Raw genomic sequence first — 13926 nt, 5'->3', positions numbered from 1 at the left:
TGAACAGCTGGCGTGTTACCTTTGGTTGATGTAAATTAGGCGTGGGGCACAGAATCTGGTTGACAGGCTGGATCTTGAACTTCCTCACCCTCCATGAACCACTTTGGGAAGGGGGCAAGGCTTTCAATGATGGTCTCCATGATGGCAGGTGGCTCAACTTCAAAGGAGAGATTTGGGGACACACTCTAAGGATGCATACAGACATGGAGCTTATTGCATTAGTATTTTTGGATGTAATGGTAGCATTTCTGCCCCAGTTTCTACTTTTCCTTTTACCTTGCAGTACCTGTTGGAACTGTAGCTTTTTGATTGATAGTCCGCCATGTCATACTCAATTTCACTCACAGCAGTGGGTGTGGTGTGACACAGCAGCAAATGTCCTCAAACAATGTCACCACCCTTCACCCTTTCTGTGCAATCACACTTCTGTTTCCCCATGATTCATCACAAAGTATGCCAAAATGCCATCCAAAACTTCTATTTCAGGAGTGGTGAGACAGATCCATGAAAACCATGGGAAACGTGTGGACAAGGTGGAGTGTTTCAGGAGGTGGCAGAGAGATATTTCTAAATTTGTCTGGCAGGGCAAAAAGCCCAGAATAAAATTTAAAATATTAACCGATGCTAAGGAAAGAGGAGGGTTTGCCCTGCCAGACTTAAAGTTGTATTATGAATCAGCAGCTTTCTGCTGGTTGAAAGATTGGCTACTTCTTGAGAACACTGTTATTTTGGATTTGGAAGGGTTCAACAATGTATTTGGATGGCATGCATATTTGTGGTACGACAAGGTAAAAGCTCATAGAGCTTTCAAGAACCATATTGTCAGGAAGGCAGTGTTTAATGTTTGGATAAAATACAAAGATTTATTAGAAAATAAGACTCCAAGGTGGCTGTCACCAATGGAAGCTAAGGCTCAGAAAAGACTCAATATGGAGGCCAAATGGCTGAAATATTGGGAAATACTAGAAAAAGATGGAGACACTTGGAGACTGCAGAGCTTTGAGAAATTAAAAGACAAAGTGCGAGATTGGTTACACTATGCTCAGATCAGGGAGGCTTTCAACTTGGACAAAAAAACAGGCTTCCAGGTGGAAAAATTGAAATTAGAAACAGAACTGTTAGAACCTAAAACTAAGGTACTTTCAAAAATGTATAACTTGTTGTTAAAATGGAACACACAGGACGAAACGGTTAAATCAGCTATGATAAAATGGGCGCAGGACATTGGTTACAACATTATGTTTGCTGACTGGGAACGATTGTGGACCACCGGTGTTAAATTCACGGCATGTAATGCCTCGAAAGAAAATATTATGAAAATGATATATAGGTGGTACATGACCCCAGTCAAGCTTGCAAAAATATACCACTTGCCAGACAATAAGTGTTGGAAATGTAAAGAAACTGAAGGAACATTCTTTCACCTTTGGTGGACGTGCCCAAAGGTCAAGGCCTTCTGGGAAATGATCTATAATGAACTAAAAAAGGTATTTAAATATACCTTCCTTAAGAAACCAGAAGCTTTCCTTTTGGGCATTGTCGGCCAAATGGTGCCAAAAAAGGACAGAACCTTATTTATGTATGCGACAACTGCAGCAAGAATACTCATCGCAAAGTACTGGAAGACACAAGATTTGCCCATGCTGGAAGAATGGCAGACGCAACTGATAGACTATATGGAACTGGCAGAAATGACTGGCAGAATCCGGGACCTAGGAGAAGAGACAGTGGAAGAGGACTGGAAAAAGTTCAAGGACTACTTGCAAAAGCATTGTAAATTGTATGAATGTTAAGATGATGCAGGATAGAAAATAATCTGGCATTAGTAACTTAGTGGAAAGATGTATGAAAATAAGCGAACCATAAGAACAAGATTGAAACTTTGATTAATATTATGTCAAATTTAAATATCTAAATATTTGATAATAAAGTTTAAAATTGGAGACATAATATTTGAAAATTACAAAATAAGATTTGAAAGAAGGTGAAGCACTGCTGAATATAACTTTATAAATGGGAACGCAGGAAAGGGAGATGTGAGGAAGTCCGAAAGGAAGGTTATGGAAATCTGGTGTACTGAAATTTAACTATGCTATATGTTATTTGTTTTGTGTTTACCTTTTTTCCCCCTCTTCTATGTTGGTGATGGTGTTTTATGTGTTTGGTGATGTATTGTTTAAAACCTTTAATAAATATTATTTTAAAAAAAGAAAGAAAGAAAACCATGGGAAACGTACAGTGCAAAACTCCCACGATATTCCAGGTTGCAGGGGCTGCAAACAGATTTTGTTCTGGAAACAATAAGCTTCTGCTAAATTCTGCTAGATTTCCAGAAGTGGGTTTTCTGTCCTGCACAAGATCACATAAAATGGGGGAATTAACAGGGAAGGAAATGTTGCTAAGATGGAATAAAGTAATGTCCGAATGCTGTTTTGCCTCCTTGGCTGCCAGGGACAGGCAGGAAGGTGTGCCAAGGAGGTGGGAAGGCAGGAAGATGATCCAGAGGAAGGGGCCAGCAATTTGTGGGGTTCTGTGCCACCCATGAGGCAGGAGTCGTTCGTCATTGCTGTGGTACCTTCTTGACTCAGCGTCCAGTGTGGGTGAACCAGTCACACTCCACTATGTCTGCCTCTGGGACTACCCACCATGAACAGCTCCATCTTGTTGGGAATAACTTTCATTTTGCTCCCCTTAATCCAGCCTATTACTGTCTCCATTCCAGTCATTCAGAGCTAATGTCTTCCAATAAGATAGAAGTGAAATTACTGCAAAGCAGCATCACTTTCCCCCAGCCCACACTGAAGAACAGCAAGTTCAATGATATCAACAGCTACTGAGAAGTCTAGGACAACTAAGTGGATCATAAACTCCTGTCTTCCTGTGGTCATGAATTCAGCTGAATGTCTAAAGAGAGCAAATATTTCTTTCCCACATCTCAGATTTGTTGCATACATTCATACATATTTGTAGAAACACAATAACACATGCTGCATTCAGTTGATAAATACAAAAACTGGTAAACGTTCTTAAAAACATCCAGAAATAGCTCTGTGAAAAGCTGAAATTTTCAATTGCTTATGTGAAAGCAAAGAACATGAGTATCTCATATTTGTGTGGCTGATAATATTCATGTGTGCTCAAAACAGTCACTGTAAAACCTAGTACAGTGGTACCTTGGTTTACAACCATAATCTGTTCCGGAGGTCCGTTTGTAAACAAAAACAGGTTATAACCCAAGGTGCACTTTCGCCAATGGGGCCTTAAAAAAAAATGTTCATAACCCCCCAAAAATGGGTTGTAATCCAAAAAAAGTTTGCAAACCAGGACACGTACTTCCAGGTTTGACGTGTTTGTAATCCAAAACGTATGCAAACCAGACTGTTTGCAAACAAGGTACCACTGTACCAAGATTAACCAAGTGCCCAGGTGGACACCACAGTAATAGGACAAAGATGTTATACTTACATGGACTTTGTATGGCTTTACCCTGGGGCAAAGCTATGCCTATAAGGCAGAATTTCACCCTTATTTACAGAGAACTTAAAAGAAAAGTAATCATGTAGCAGAAACTCAGTTAAAGAATGCTGTGAAAGTTAAAAGAGACCTATCAAACCTGTTTTGGTCCTTGTAAAATATTTAAAGATTGAGTGAATGATGAAAGATTTTGTAGAGCCTTAAGTATTTCTTCCAACCACCCATTGCTTTTCAGCAAAAAAACGGTTTTCAAAGCCTAAGAAATGGTTATATTTTCCTCCCCTATTTGCACATCGTATCTTAACTATCTTAACTACTTGGCTTGGGTTTACCGGTAGTTTACGGTATATCTGAACAGGCAAGCCTTGTTTTCTATGTAGCCCCCAATCATCTCATTTTGATAGTTTAAAGGGTTTTTGGGGTTCATAATATACCACATAAAGGAGAATATACTTTTCCTATAACCATCGTATTAGGACCTAGTTCTGCTTCACCTATGTGAATTCTAGAAAAATTCAGTATTAATTTCAAAAATTGTAATAAGGTGACGCTAAACTCCCATTGATTTAAATTGTTCTAGATTTTCCCATTGATGTAAGGAAATTTGTATATTGACCCAGAAAGACAAGTTTGAAAGACTTGAAAAGGCTTTATGACAGTCTTTCCTACATGTGATCACTGCCACCCACTTACAGGAGAAGCACTATTTGAAGCAGTCATTCTGCTTCTCCTTTAAATGAAGGAGAATAGGGGCAGCTGCTTCAAAGAGTACTTTTGAATAAGGCTTTAAAAGAGCCCCCACCCTCCTATTTTGGCCCGACATGGGAGCGTGGTGGCTGTCTTAAAGCCATTGCAAGTCCTCCCCCACTTTCCTTTTAAGCTTGTTGTCATGTGACTCACAGGTGGGTGGCCCCACCAAAGTACCACATTTGACCCATGAGGCCAAGCCTCATGGCCTGTGGAGGCCACATGTGGCTTGAGGAATCCTAAAGGTTTTCCCACTCCATCTTACATTCTTAATTCAAGTGTGCTTTGGCTTAAATCTTGAAGCAGGGAATCTGAGTATCAACATCCAAATTGCATCTCTTCACATTTTAACAGGAATTGTTGGAGTCTATAGATTTTGCTAATATGATGTTTCAAGCATCTTGCCAGGTATCATTTTAAGTAAGTCACTCATCATTATTCACAGTGTTCCAAATATCCTCAGGTATTCTGAGAAGCCAGAAGACGTTCCAGGAAATTCACAGGGCTCATTTGCCTATGTGCTACCAGAAGCAACTGAGAGACAAACCTGTTACTGAAAACAGAATATGTAAATTTTAATATAATCTGTTTTCAGTAACAGGTTTGTCTCTCACAGTTGCTTCATTATACTAAATTTTAGTATAATCAAGTAGCAAGTTTTGTATACATGAAAACTATATCACGAGAGAAAAGTTTCCCCCCATTTGTTGTTGTTATTGATTTTGTTCAACAACTAATATGTTTTCAGCCATATCTCAGAATTTACCGTATTTTTCGCTCTATAACACGCACCAGACCATAACACGCACGTAGTTTTTAGAGGAGGAAAACAAGGAAAAAAATATTCTAAACGAAATAGTGGATATATGATTTTTGTGGTTCATGCTGTGGCCACAGACATGTGATCTGACAGTGAGTTTGGCCCAATGCAAAAATCCTGAGGATCCATGTGGATCCATGCTTTGTAACCACGGAGGAGGAAAGAAGGGGAACCATGGATCTTCTGCTCACGACTGCAGCAGATCCCCCCCGCCACCCGCAGGCATTCGCTCCATAACACGCACAGACATTTCCCCTTACTTTCTAGGAGGAAGAAAGTGAGTGTTATGGTGCAAAAAATACGGTAATTATTTTTTAAAAAAGCTGAATAAAACCATCTGCTTTTCTTCTGGTCATTGGATGTGTGGGGATAATGAATTTTGCAAAGGAGATATTTGCTTTCAACATTTTCCAGTTATCCACTGTCAGACATTACATAATGGAAACATGGTGGAGTGGAGAGACATGGTCATTTCTGGATATAAACTCTATAGGAAGGCTACAAGAGGAAGTATTGGAGGTGGTGTCAACAGGGCATTCAGTTGGCCTCTGTGAATAGGATACTGGACTAGATGGGCCTTGGGCTTTCAGCAAAGTTCTTCTTAGGATCTTACGCTCTTGAATTTTGTCAGAAATAAGATGCACAATTTCACATGGAATCCTTCAAACAAGATAATGGCCATGATTTTTGGTATATTTAACCTTAGGATGGTTAAAGTCGCAGCATTTCCAGAGCAGAAAACAGCTCATTATTCTAGTCAGACAGAATATTGCTACTGCCCTGAAAACCACTTCTGAGACTTGCTCAGTGTGAGCAAGCAGATGCTCAAGAACATCACACTGACCTTATTTTTCATTCTTAATTAAAGCCTGACTTGAACAGTCAATTGCAGTGTCACATACTTGATTCAAGATCAGTCCAAGACGGCAGGTTTTAATGTTGCTATAATCACGCAGGAATATGACTCCAAGACGAACATCCAATTCCAATTAATCTTGCATAAGGAAGAGCAGGCTGAAATGATTTAGGAGAAAAGGGAAATATGGACACTTGGCTAGCTTTTAAAGGAGTTTAGACAAATCCAAGGGAAGATGAAGATGTCAATTATTATTTTTAGACACTATGACTGTAAAACTACCCTCCAGTATTGACTTCTATATGCCAGTTGCTGGGAACAGGGGCTGCACATTGTATTTTGAAGGTGTCCTCCCACCAAAGCCTTGACACCAGGGTTGTGTCATGACCCCTGGGTTCTGACAAGATCTCACCAGAAGCTGCTACTGTTGCTGCTTCTCCTTGCTTCTGCAGTGCCTCCATGGTTGGCACCCGCCCCTCCCACTAGAGAAGAGAGGAGAGGAGCTCCATAAGTGGTTTCTGGTGAGATCTCATACGGCTCTCAAGAGATCACAGCAGAAGCCTCCACTACTACTTCTTGCTTCTCTGACACCACTGCAGGTGCCCCTACCCCGGCCTCCCGTGACTGGAGACGTGGGAAGATGTGAGAGCCCCATGAGATCTCAGCAAAACCCCCAAACTGCCACTGCAGCTGTTTCTCCTTCATTCTTCAGTGGCAGGTGGCAGGCAGCACTCATGAAAAGCCGAGGAGACGCAGTGGTAGCAGTGGCTTCTGGCAAGATCTTCACAAAATCTTGTGAAGATCTGCAAGACCTCACTGGAAGCCGCCACCACTTCTCCCCACTTCTCTGGCAGTGACAGGGTTGTGGATGAATGAGGAGCCACCCCTGAGAATCCACTGCCCGAGGTGGCTGCCTCAGTCTACCTACAGCACTGACAGGGAATCACAAGTGAAGAGAGCAATGTTGCACTCAGGTCCTGCTTGCAGAATTCCCATAGACATCTGATTGACAGCTGTGAGAACATGATTATGAACTAGATGGACCTTTAGACCAATTTTCTCATTAATTTATGGAGAGTGTAGGGTGGCGGGGAAAGTGAGATAAATTTTCAGTACATCAGTAATTTAAACGTTAGGCCCTTCACCAGTCTGTTTTCACATCAAACTTTATTTATTTAGAATCATTTCCCCCCCCCCAAACTGTATTTCCAGTTCTCCAGGGAAAAACCTTAAGTGCTTCAGCTTCTTATTAACATCTATTTGTTTGGGGGTTTTTTATTTTTATTTTATTAAAATGTATTATGTATTTACTTTTTTTTAAAAAAAGATACTATATATGCAATTGTTTTAACTGCTTTATATATGTAACTGTTTTCTGTGTGTTATTATATTGCAAATTGCTTCAGGATGCCTCTGGGGAAGTGATTAATAAATGACAAAAATATTTTTATTTTTTTTAAAAAAACTCCTTTTCAGTGGTAGACTGTCTCAAAGTACAGCCAAATCTGCAATATAACTCACTTGCTGGCTACAAATAAAGTAAGGCATCTCCTTTCTAAATTAAGTACAACTATTAGTTCAGCTACTTATTTATTTTGGAATGCAATGCTACACACTTTAAGTTATGATGCAACCAAAGATCAGAACTTTCAAGTCCTGTTGATTTCAAAAGAAGATGAATGTAAAGCCTGCCTGGGCAGACCAACTCTATACTCCTGAAGTGGGAAGGGGACACTTATAGCGATCTAGTGGTGGTCTGATACGCACCTCCCTTTATACATTCACTGTGCAGAAGTGGCAATGGGGAAAGTGTTGCAGAGAAGAAGCCCAACCACAGAATGGAATACACACACTCCAGCCGTGCCTCTGGTGTCCATCGCAACACCATAGGCTGCCAACAAGCATGAGCTGCAGTGAGGACAAAAGGGGCAAGGAAGGAGCCCCCCCCCACTCAGAGTAACTGAGGCATGGCTTCTGAACATCTTCCCACCCCATCCCATGCGCAGCATGCAACCAGTGGCATGGCAACAATCGACTCTCCTCCACTGTGTGTGTTTCCATGTCCATGTCAGCACTGGGAGTTGCCAGAAAGTCCTACACACAGTGGTTTGAATCCCCTTTTACCATGGATCCCTGCAGACTACTACTACTACTACTACTACTACTACTACTACTAATAATAATAATAATAATAATAATTTATTATTTGTACCCCACCCATCTGGTTGGGTTTCCAGCCACTCTGGGCGGCTTCCAACAAAGATTAAAAATACATTAAAATGTCACACATTAAAAACTTTCCTGAACAGGGCTGCCTTCAGGTGTCTTCTAAATGTCAGGTAGCTGTTTATCTCTTTGACATCTGATGGGAGGGTGTTCCACAGGGCGGGCGCCACTACCGAGAAGGCCCTTTGCCTGGTTCCCTGTAGCTTTGCTTCTTGCAGTGAGGGAACCGCCAGAAGGCCCTCAGCGCTGGACCTCAGAGTCTGGGCAGAATGATGGGGATGGAGATGCTCCTTCAGGTACACTGGGCCTAGGCCATTTAGGGCTTTAAAGGTCAGCACCAACACTTTGAATTGTGCTCAGAAACATACTGGGAGCCAATGTAGGTCTTTCAAGACCAGTGTTATGTGGTGTCGGCAGCCGCCCCCAGTCACCAGTCTAGCTGCCTCATTCTGGATTAGTTTACTGACTAGGACAGAGGAGACATGAATTCATGTTCCACTCCTCTTTTGATTGCCAAGCCAGCATTAGTCTGGTTGGAGGTAAAAGAGGAGGAGCTCTTTGGATTCAAGATTGACTGTGCAAGCTCCACAGAGAAGCTCTCTGCTCTTTTACCACAGCAACAGACAGAAAGGAGGGACTTTATTGGGAGTGGGCACTCCTGCACATAGCAATCAAAGACATAGCTATATATCACATTTGCATGTGTTCATTGTAGTTCTGTTTATTGAGGTATGTAATTTACAACCTATTGTTATGTGGCCCCTGAGGCAAGGAGATAAGTAACGATACAGCCTTTAGAAGACATCTAAAGGCAGCCCTGTATAGGGAAGTTTTTAATGACTGATGTTTTATTATGTTTTTATATATGTTGTAAGCTGCCAAGAGTAGCTGGAGCAACCCAGTCAGATAGATGGGGTGTAAATAATAACAATTGTTTGATTTTATTTATTTATTATTATTATTATTATTATTATTATTATTATTATTATTATTGACTAGGATGTCCCAATTTTCTTCAAAGAAATGTTGGAAGGTATGTAACGTCAATCCCAGGGTAGGTTACAGCATAGTGTGTGTGTGTGTGTGTGTGTGTGTGTGTGCGTGTGTGTGCGTGTGTGTGTGTAACCTGATAAGGTTATCAGATGTCCCCGTTTCCCAGGGACAGTCCCCAGATTTACAAATCAGTCCCCTGACAAAATCCATCTATTTAGTAGAAAGTTGAAAAGTGTCCCTGGATTCATTGGAAAAAAAATCTGGTAACCTTATAACATGACCAAATAAGCAATCTGAAAAAATCAAACTACTACAACAATGGATTACAGTAGCACGAGGATGACAAAATATCTCCTCCAGTCAAGCGAACCAAATGCCAGCATAAATAAAAAATGTCTTTCCCAGACACCTAAAACCCACCAGGGTTAAATTTGAAATATTGTATATAATATAGTTTCACAAATTAAAAGCACTCACTACAATATAAATAGAAATACACCATATCAGATAAGACAATTTTGACAATGTGAGCCACATACCTGTTTTCAATCTGCTTTCCAGGTTTTAGCTGTTGGTGGGCAGCTTCAATGCCCACCTGCCCTTTCTTCTTATGTTTTTTTATCAGGACCAGAGGACCCTTCGAATAGGGGACTCTCCTCTGCATAGGACGAGAGAGAGCCACTCTAAATTAAGGCTTAATTGAGTTCTGTGAATTAACACACAGACAAACACCACAATTGGGCTTGAATGGAGAGTTAAATATTCTCGAAGCAAACTTTCTGTGAACTTTGTGCCTCGTTAAGTTAAAAATTACTCTCAAATGTCCAGTTTAATGGAGGAATCCATTGAGAACATCTGGGTTACAGGTGCTGGATGAGGGTGTCTATTTTTCCCCCTTTCCAGGTTATGAAGAAAAGTGAATGAAAAGATATATGTGTGTAGAGACACTTTAATAAGTTTTGAGGTCAATAGTGAAATGGACTGAAACTGAGCTGTGTAACAGATCAAAATGAGGAAGGGGAAAATGAGTATGAGAGAGAGAGAGTGTGTAACTTCAACAAGCAAGAGGGCGTGATAGATATAAGCACTGCTTTAAGGTGGAGCTAGCTGATTTTCTTCGTGATATTTAAGAAGGAATGCTGTATGACATACTGTGCTTATAATGTTTTAGTATGCCAACAGCAGACGTCATAAAATGACCTCCTGTACCTGTGAATTCCTTCTTCCTGAAGTGCTTGAGATGCCTGCAGCTGAATGTGGCATAAAAGAAAGTATGAAAGTGATAGTGAACACTACCCTAATCTTGAATGTATTACCTTCTTTATTGGCCTCTCTCCCCTGCTTGGGGGTTCAGTTCTCACCTTTTGCCCAGGGCAGCACAGATTCGTACATTCCCTCCTTCATAAACGCAACACACAACCCAGCCTCTTGCTTCCTGTATTAGCCTCCAGAAAAGGGAGGTGCCCTTCCCCAGCAGAAACACACATATCAATGACTAGAGCTCATATCACTCTCCTCTTTCCTTACCTGATTCTCTTAGCAAGGTAAAAAATTCCTTCCAGTAGCACCTTAAAGACCAACTAAGTTAGTTCTTGGTATGAGCTTTCGTGTGCATGCACACTTCTTCAGATACACACATGTATATCTGAAGAAGTGTGCATGCACACGAAAGCTCATACCAAGAACTAACTTAGTTGGTCTTTAAGGTGCTACTGGAAGGAATTTTTTATTTTGACTATGGCAGACCAACACGGCTACCTATCTGTAACTCTTAGCAAGGGTTAACTTTGCTCCCAATATTGCTGTTGTTCACTAACCCTCCAACAGCCCTGGTCCTTTCCTCTGAGCAAAAAGGCACAGTGGCTTGGATTGGCTTATATCAGGGTGAAGAGATGGATACAGCCAGTGGGACAGCTCCTGGACTTCTTCTCCCTCTCCCCCGCCATGGGCTACCTTGGCAGGTGGGCAGGGGTACCCACTTGCAAATTATCTGATGTCACCATGGACTCACCTGATAGAACTTCATTCCTTTGCAACCATGGCTTGCACAAAAAAGGTTTTTTGTTTTGCAGCCCACCATGACCTCAAGCTGGGGCTGCAAAGAATCCATCTTCCTTAACAGGCATGGTTCAAGCTGTGGCTGCAAAGGAAGATTCTTTGCATCTCTGGCTAGAATTCAAGATGGGTTGCAGAGGAAGAATTTGCAGTGAAATTTTGCTGTCTAAAGTTGCCACTTTTAAAATTGGGCAGCTTTCCCCATCACTGCCTGGTTTTGCGCCCACACACACACACACACAGTTCATTTTATAACTCACTGTTAATGCTAGAGTTTAGCTAGTACAAGAAGAGAGCTATGGAATTCAATTTTATTTTAGAGAGTGTGGAAATGCCTTGAGATAGATAACGCAGGTATGACTATGGAGACCATTCTTCCCATCAGCTAGTATTCTTAAGACATTATTTTAACCAGACTAGCATGCCAATTTGGACTGAATTTAAAAAATCACAGCTGGTTGAAAATGTCTATCGATGGAAACACCTTATGGTGTGGTTCCTGTTACGGCTGAGATACATTTAAGGGCTCAAGCAAGGTTTCTTTTTCTTCCTTTTTGGTGGTATGACAAAAATCTGTTCCACAAGGCTAATCATTTGTCCAGTTAACCAGCTTACATTCCAGATAAGCAACATAGTCTTTTAATCATATTGAATAATCATGTCAAACTAATTTGCGCAAACAGAGAGAAGGAAAGTTTGTGAGTGTCATATAAAAAGGCAACACGTCTTTTGTGGATTCAGTAAAATCAATCTTTTTACAGTAAATCCAAGCAGGCAATTTGATTTACGGATGCACTGAGAACTGATGAGCTTTATTGGAATTAGTTAGCACATTTGGATGATCAGAGCATTTATGCTGGGGATTTAGGAGGCCAATTATCTACTGTATAGTCAGTAGTTCTAAGTGTACTGGTTTCAAGGAGTGCTTGGACTGCCAATTCCAAGATGTACTATTCCCAAAGTGCTGCTAGGATCTAATTTAGAAAAGTGCTAATTTTGGAATAGTTTGTGCCAGGCCTCAAGGCTTAGTATATCCAAAGGCTAATTTCAGAATGGGACAATATGGAGGAAAGAGGCGAGCAAATGAAAATCGGTGAAGAAATGCAGGAGGCCACGATGAATATAGCTCTGTTCCAAGCCTTTTCAATTAGCAGGAAACAAAAGAATAGAAACCCCCTCAGCCAATGTGTGTGCCAAAGCCATCTTAATGCAATGCTTCCATAGCTCTCCATCATGGCCCACTCGCTAATTAATTGAGTTGGAAGTCAAACTGCATGCCTTCACATCCAAGAGAGGCAGAGAAAGGAGCAGCCAAGGCAGCTGCCTGGGGCCTCCTGCTGACCGGCTTCCATGCAAACAGAGAGGAAGGGCGACTGGGAAAGCAAAATGTGTCAGCTTCGAAAGGACAATACAGAACTGGTTCTGGCTGACTTGATACTACCCAGCAGAGCTAGGAGAATGCTAAGCTATTTTGTGGCACACTGTAATATGGCCTGTCTAATCTGAAGTTTCTGGTTTACTAGTTTAGCAGATTTCAACTGGGATGCAACAAGGCTTCGACTGTTGATTCCAGGAAAGAACTGAACTGATAAAACAAGAGCTATTAAACAGGGATGAGTAACTTCAGGGCCAAGGGCTGAGACCTCCAGGTCTCCATGCCTAGTCCTCAGGGGTCACCATGAGGCACACCCCTCACTTCCCTTGCTTCAGTCTCTCCTTGAATGTTTTTTCTAGCTGGATTGTGTCCTTGAACTCTGATAAAGCCTTCTGCTGGCCTGGGTGAAGGGTAGAGAGGAATATTATGGACATGCACAGAAACTGGACTTATGTACAAAGTAGAATTTACATTCATTGCTTCACCCACTTTTGTCCCTATCCTGTCTCAGCACTTGTACGTGGACCCCAGAAGGTTCCCCAGAAATAAATGCAGCCTTTGGGATGAAAAATATTGTCCACATCTCCCTCCCCATAAAGTACTGTATTTAGTTCCAATGGAACAAATGTATTAAAATTGTAACATTTTCCCTAGCCCACATTGTTGGCAATGATGGCCACTGATAAATATTTATTGGCACCAGATCTATCTACTTGATTGCTGCAAATTCCAGTAGATGAGCACTTGTGTGAACTTTTAATACTCTCCTTGGGGGACATTACATCTGCAGATTGTCTTTCTGGTTAACATCAGCATTCAGTAATTGATTCCAACAATAGGTTGGAGGTTAAGTGTGTAATCACCATGCCTCAGTCATCAGCATTTTATTTGGAAGAGGAGAACCCACACAGTGCCATCATCATTTTGTAACCTATGTTTTCCAAGTTATTCATCCACCTTTATTACTATTGTGAAAATCATCAACTATTTGGGGAGCTTGTTTGAAGCTAGAACCAAAGTGTGATTTTCAGGGATGTGGGTGGTCCTTTAAGCTACCCTCCTTTCTTTTTTAGGAGTGTGTGGTTTCAATGTTTGCTGTAGCATTAGTGGAGGATGAACCATATCCCTAGAATGTCTCACCTACTTACTTGAGGACTCTGCTGCTATTTTGTTTCTGGTGACATCACCAGTGCCATGCATACAATCTTCTCTACCTTATTCACATTTGAGTAATTCTTACCGTTCTTCTCACTGTTTTAAAAAGCAGTGCTTTCTTTCTGGGGATACGCAGGGGTATGCATACCCTTAAACGTTTTGTGAATCTTTGTACTTTTGTCCATTTACTGTATTTATTTCCCCTGATTTGAACCATAAAATGGT

At 41.2% G+C, this 13926-nt stretch overlaps 1 protein-coding gene across 1 annotated transcript in view; it reads right to left on the bottom strand.

Moving 5' to 3' along the window:
• KITLG (KIT ligand) overlaps positions 1-9829 on the bottom strand; it is a 109728-nt gene extending 99899 nt beyond the window's left edge. The window contains exon 1 of the mRNA XM_081211269.1: positions 9656-9829. The gene's annotated coding sequence lies outside the window, so the exon portion shown is untranslated. The remainder of the gene's footprint in view (positions 1-9655) is intronic.
• Between the last annotated feature and the right edge of the window lie 4097 nt (positions 9830-13926).

Source organism: Podarcis bocagei (genome assembly GCF_964188305.1).
Source record: "Podarcis bocagei genome assembly, chromosome: 10".
NCBI classification, from domain to species: Eukaryota; Metazoa; Chordata; class Lepidosauria; order Squamata; family Lacertidae; genus Podarcis; species Podarcis bocagei.
This window is presented reverse-complemented; position numbering and strand designations above follow the sequence as displayed.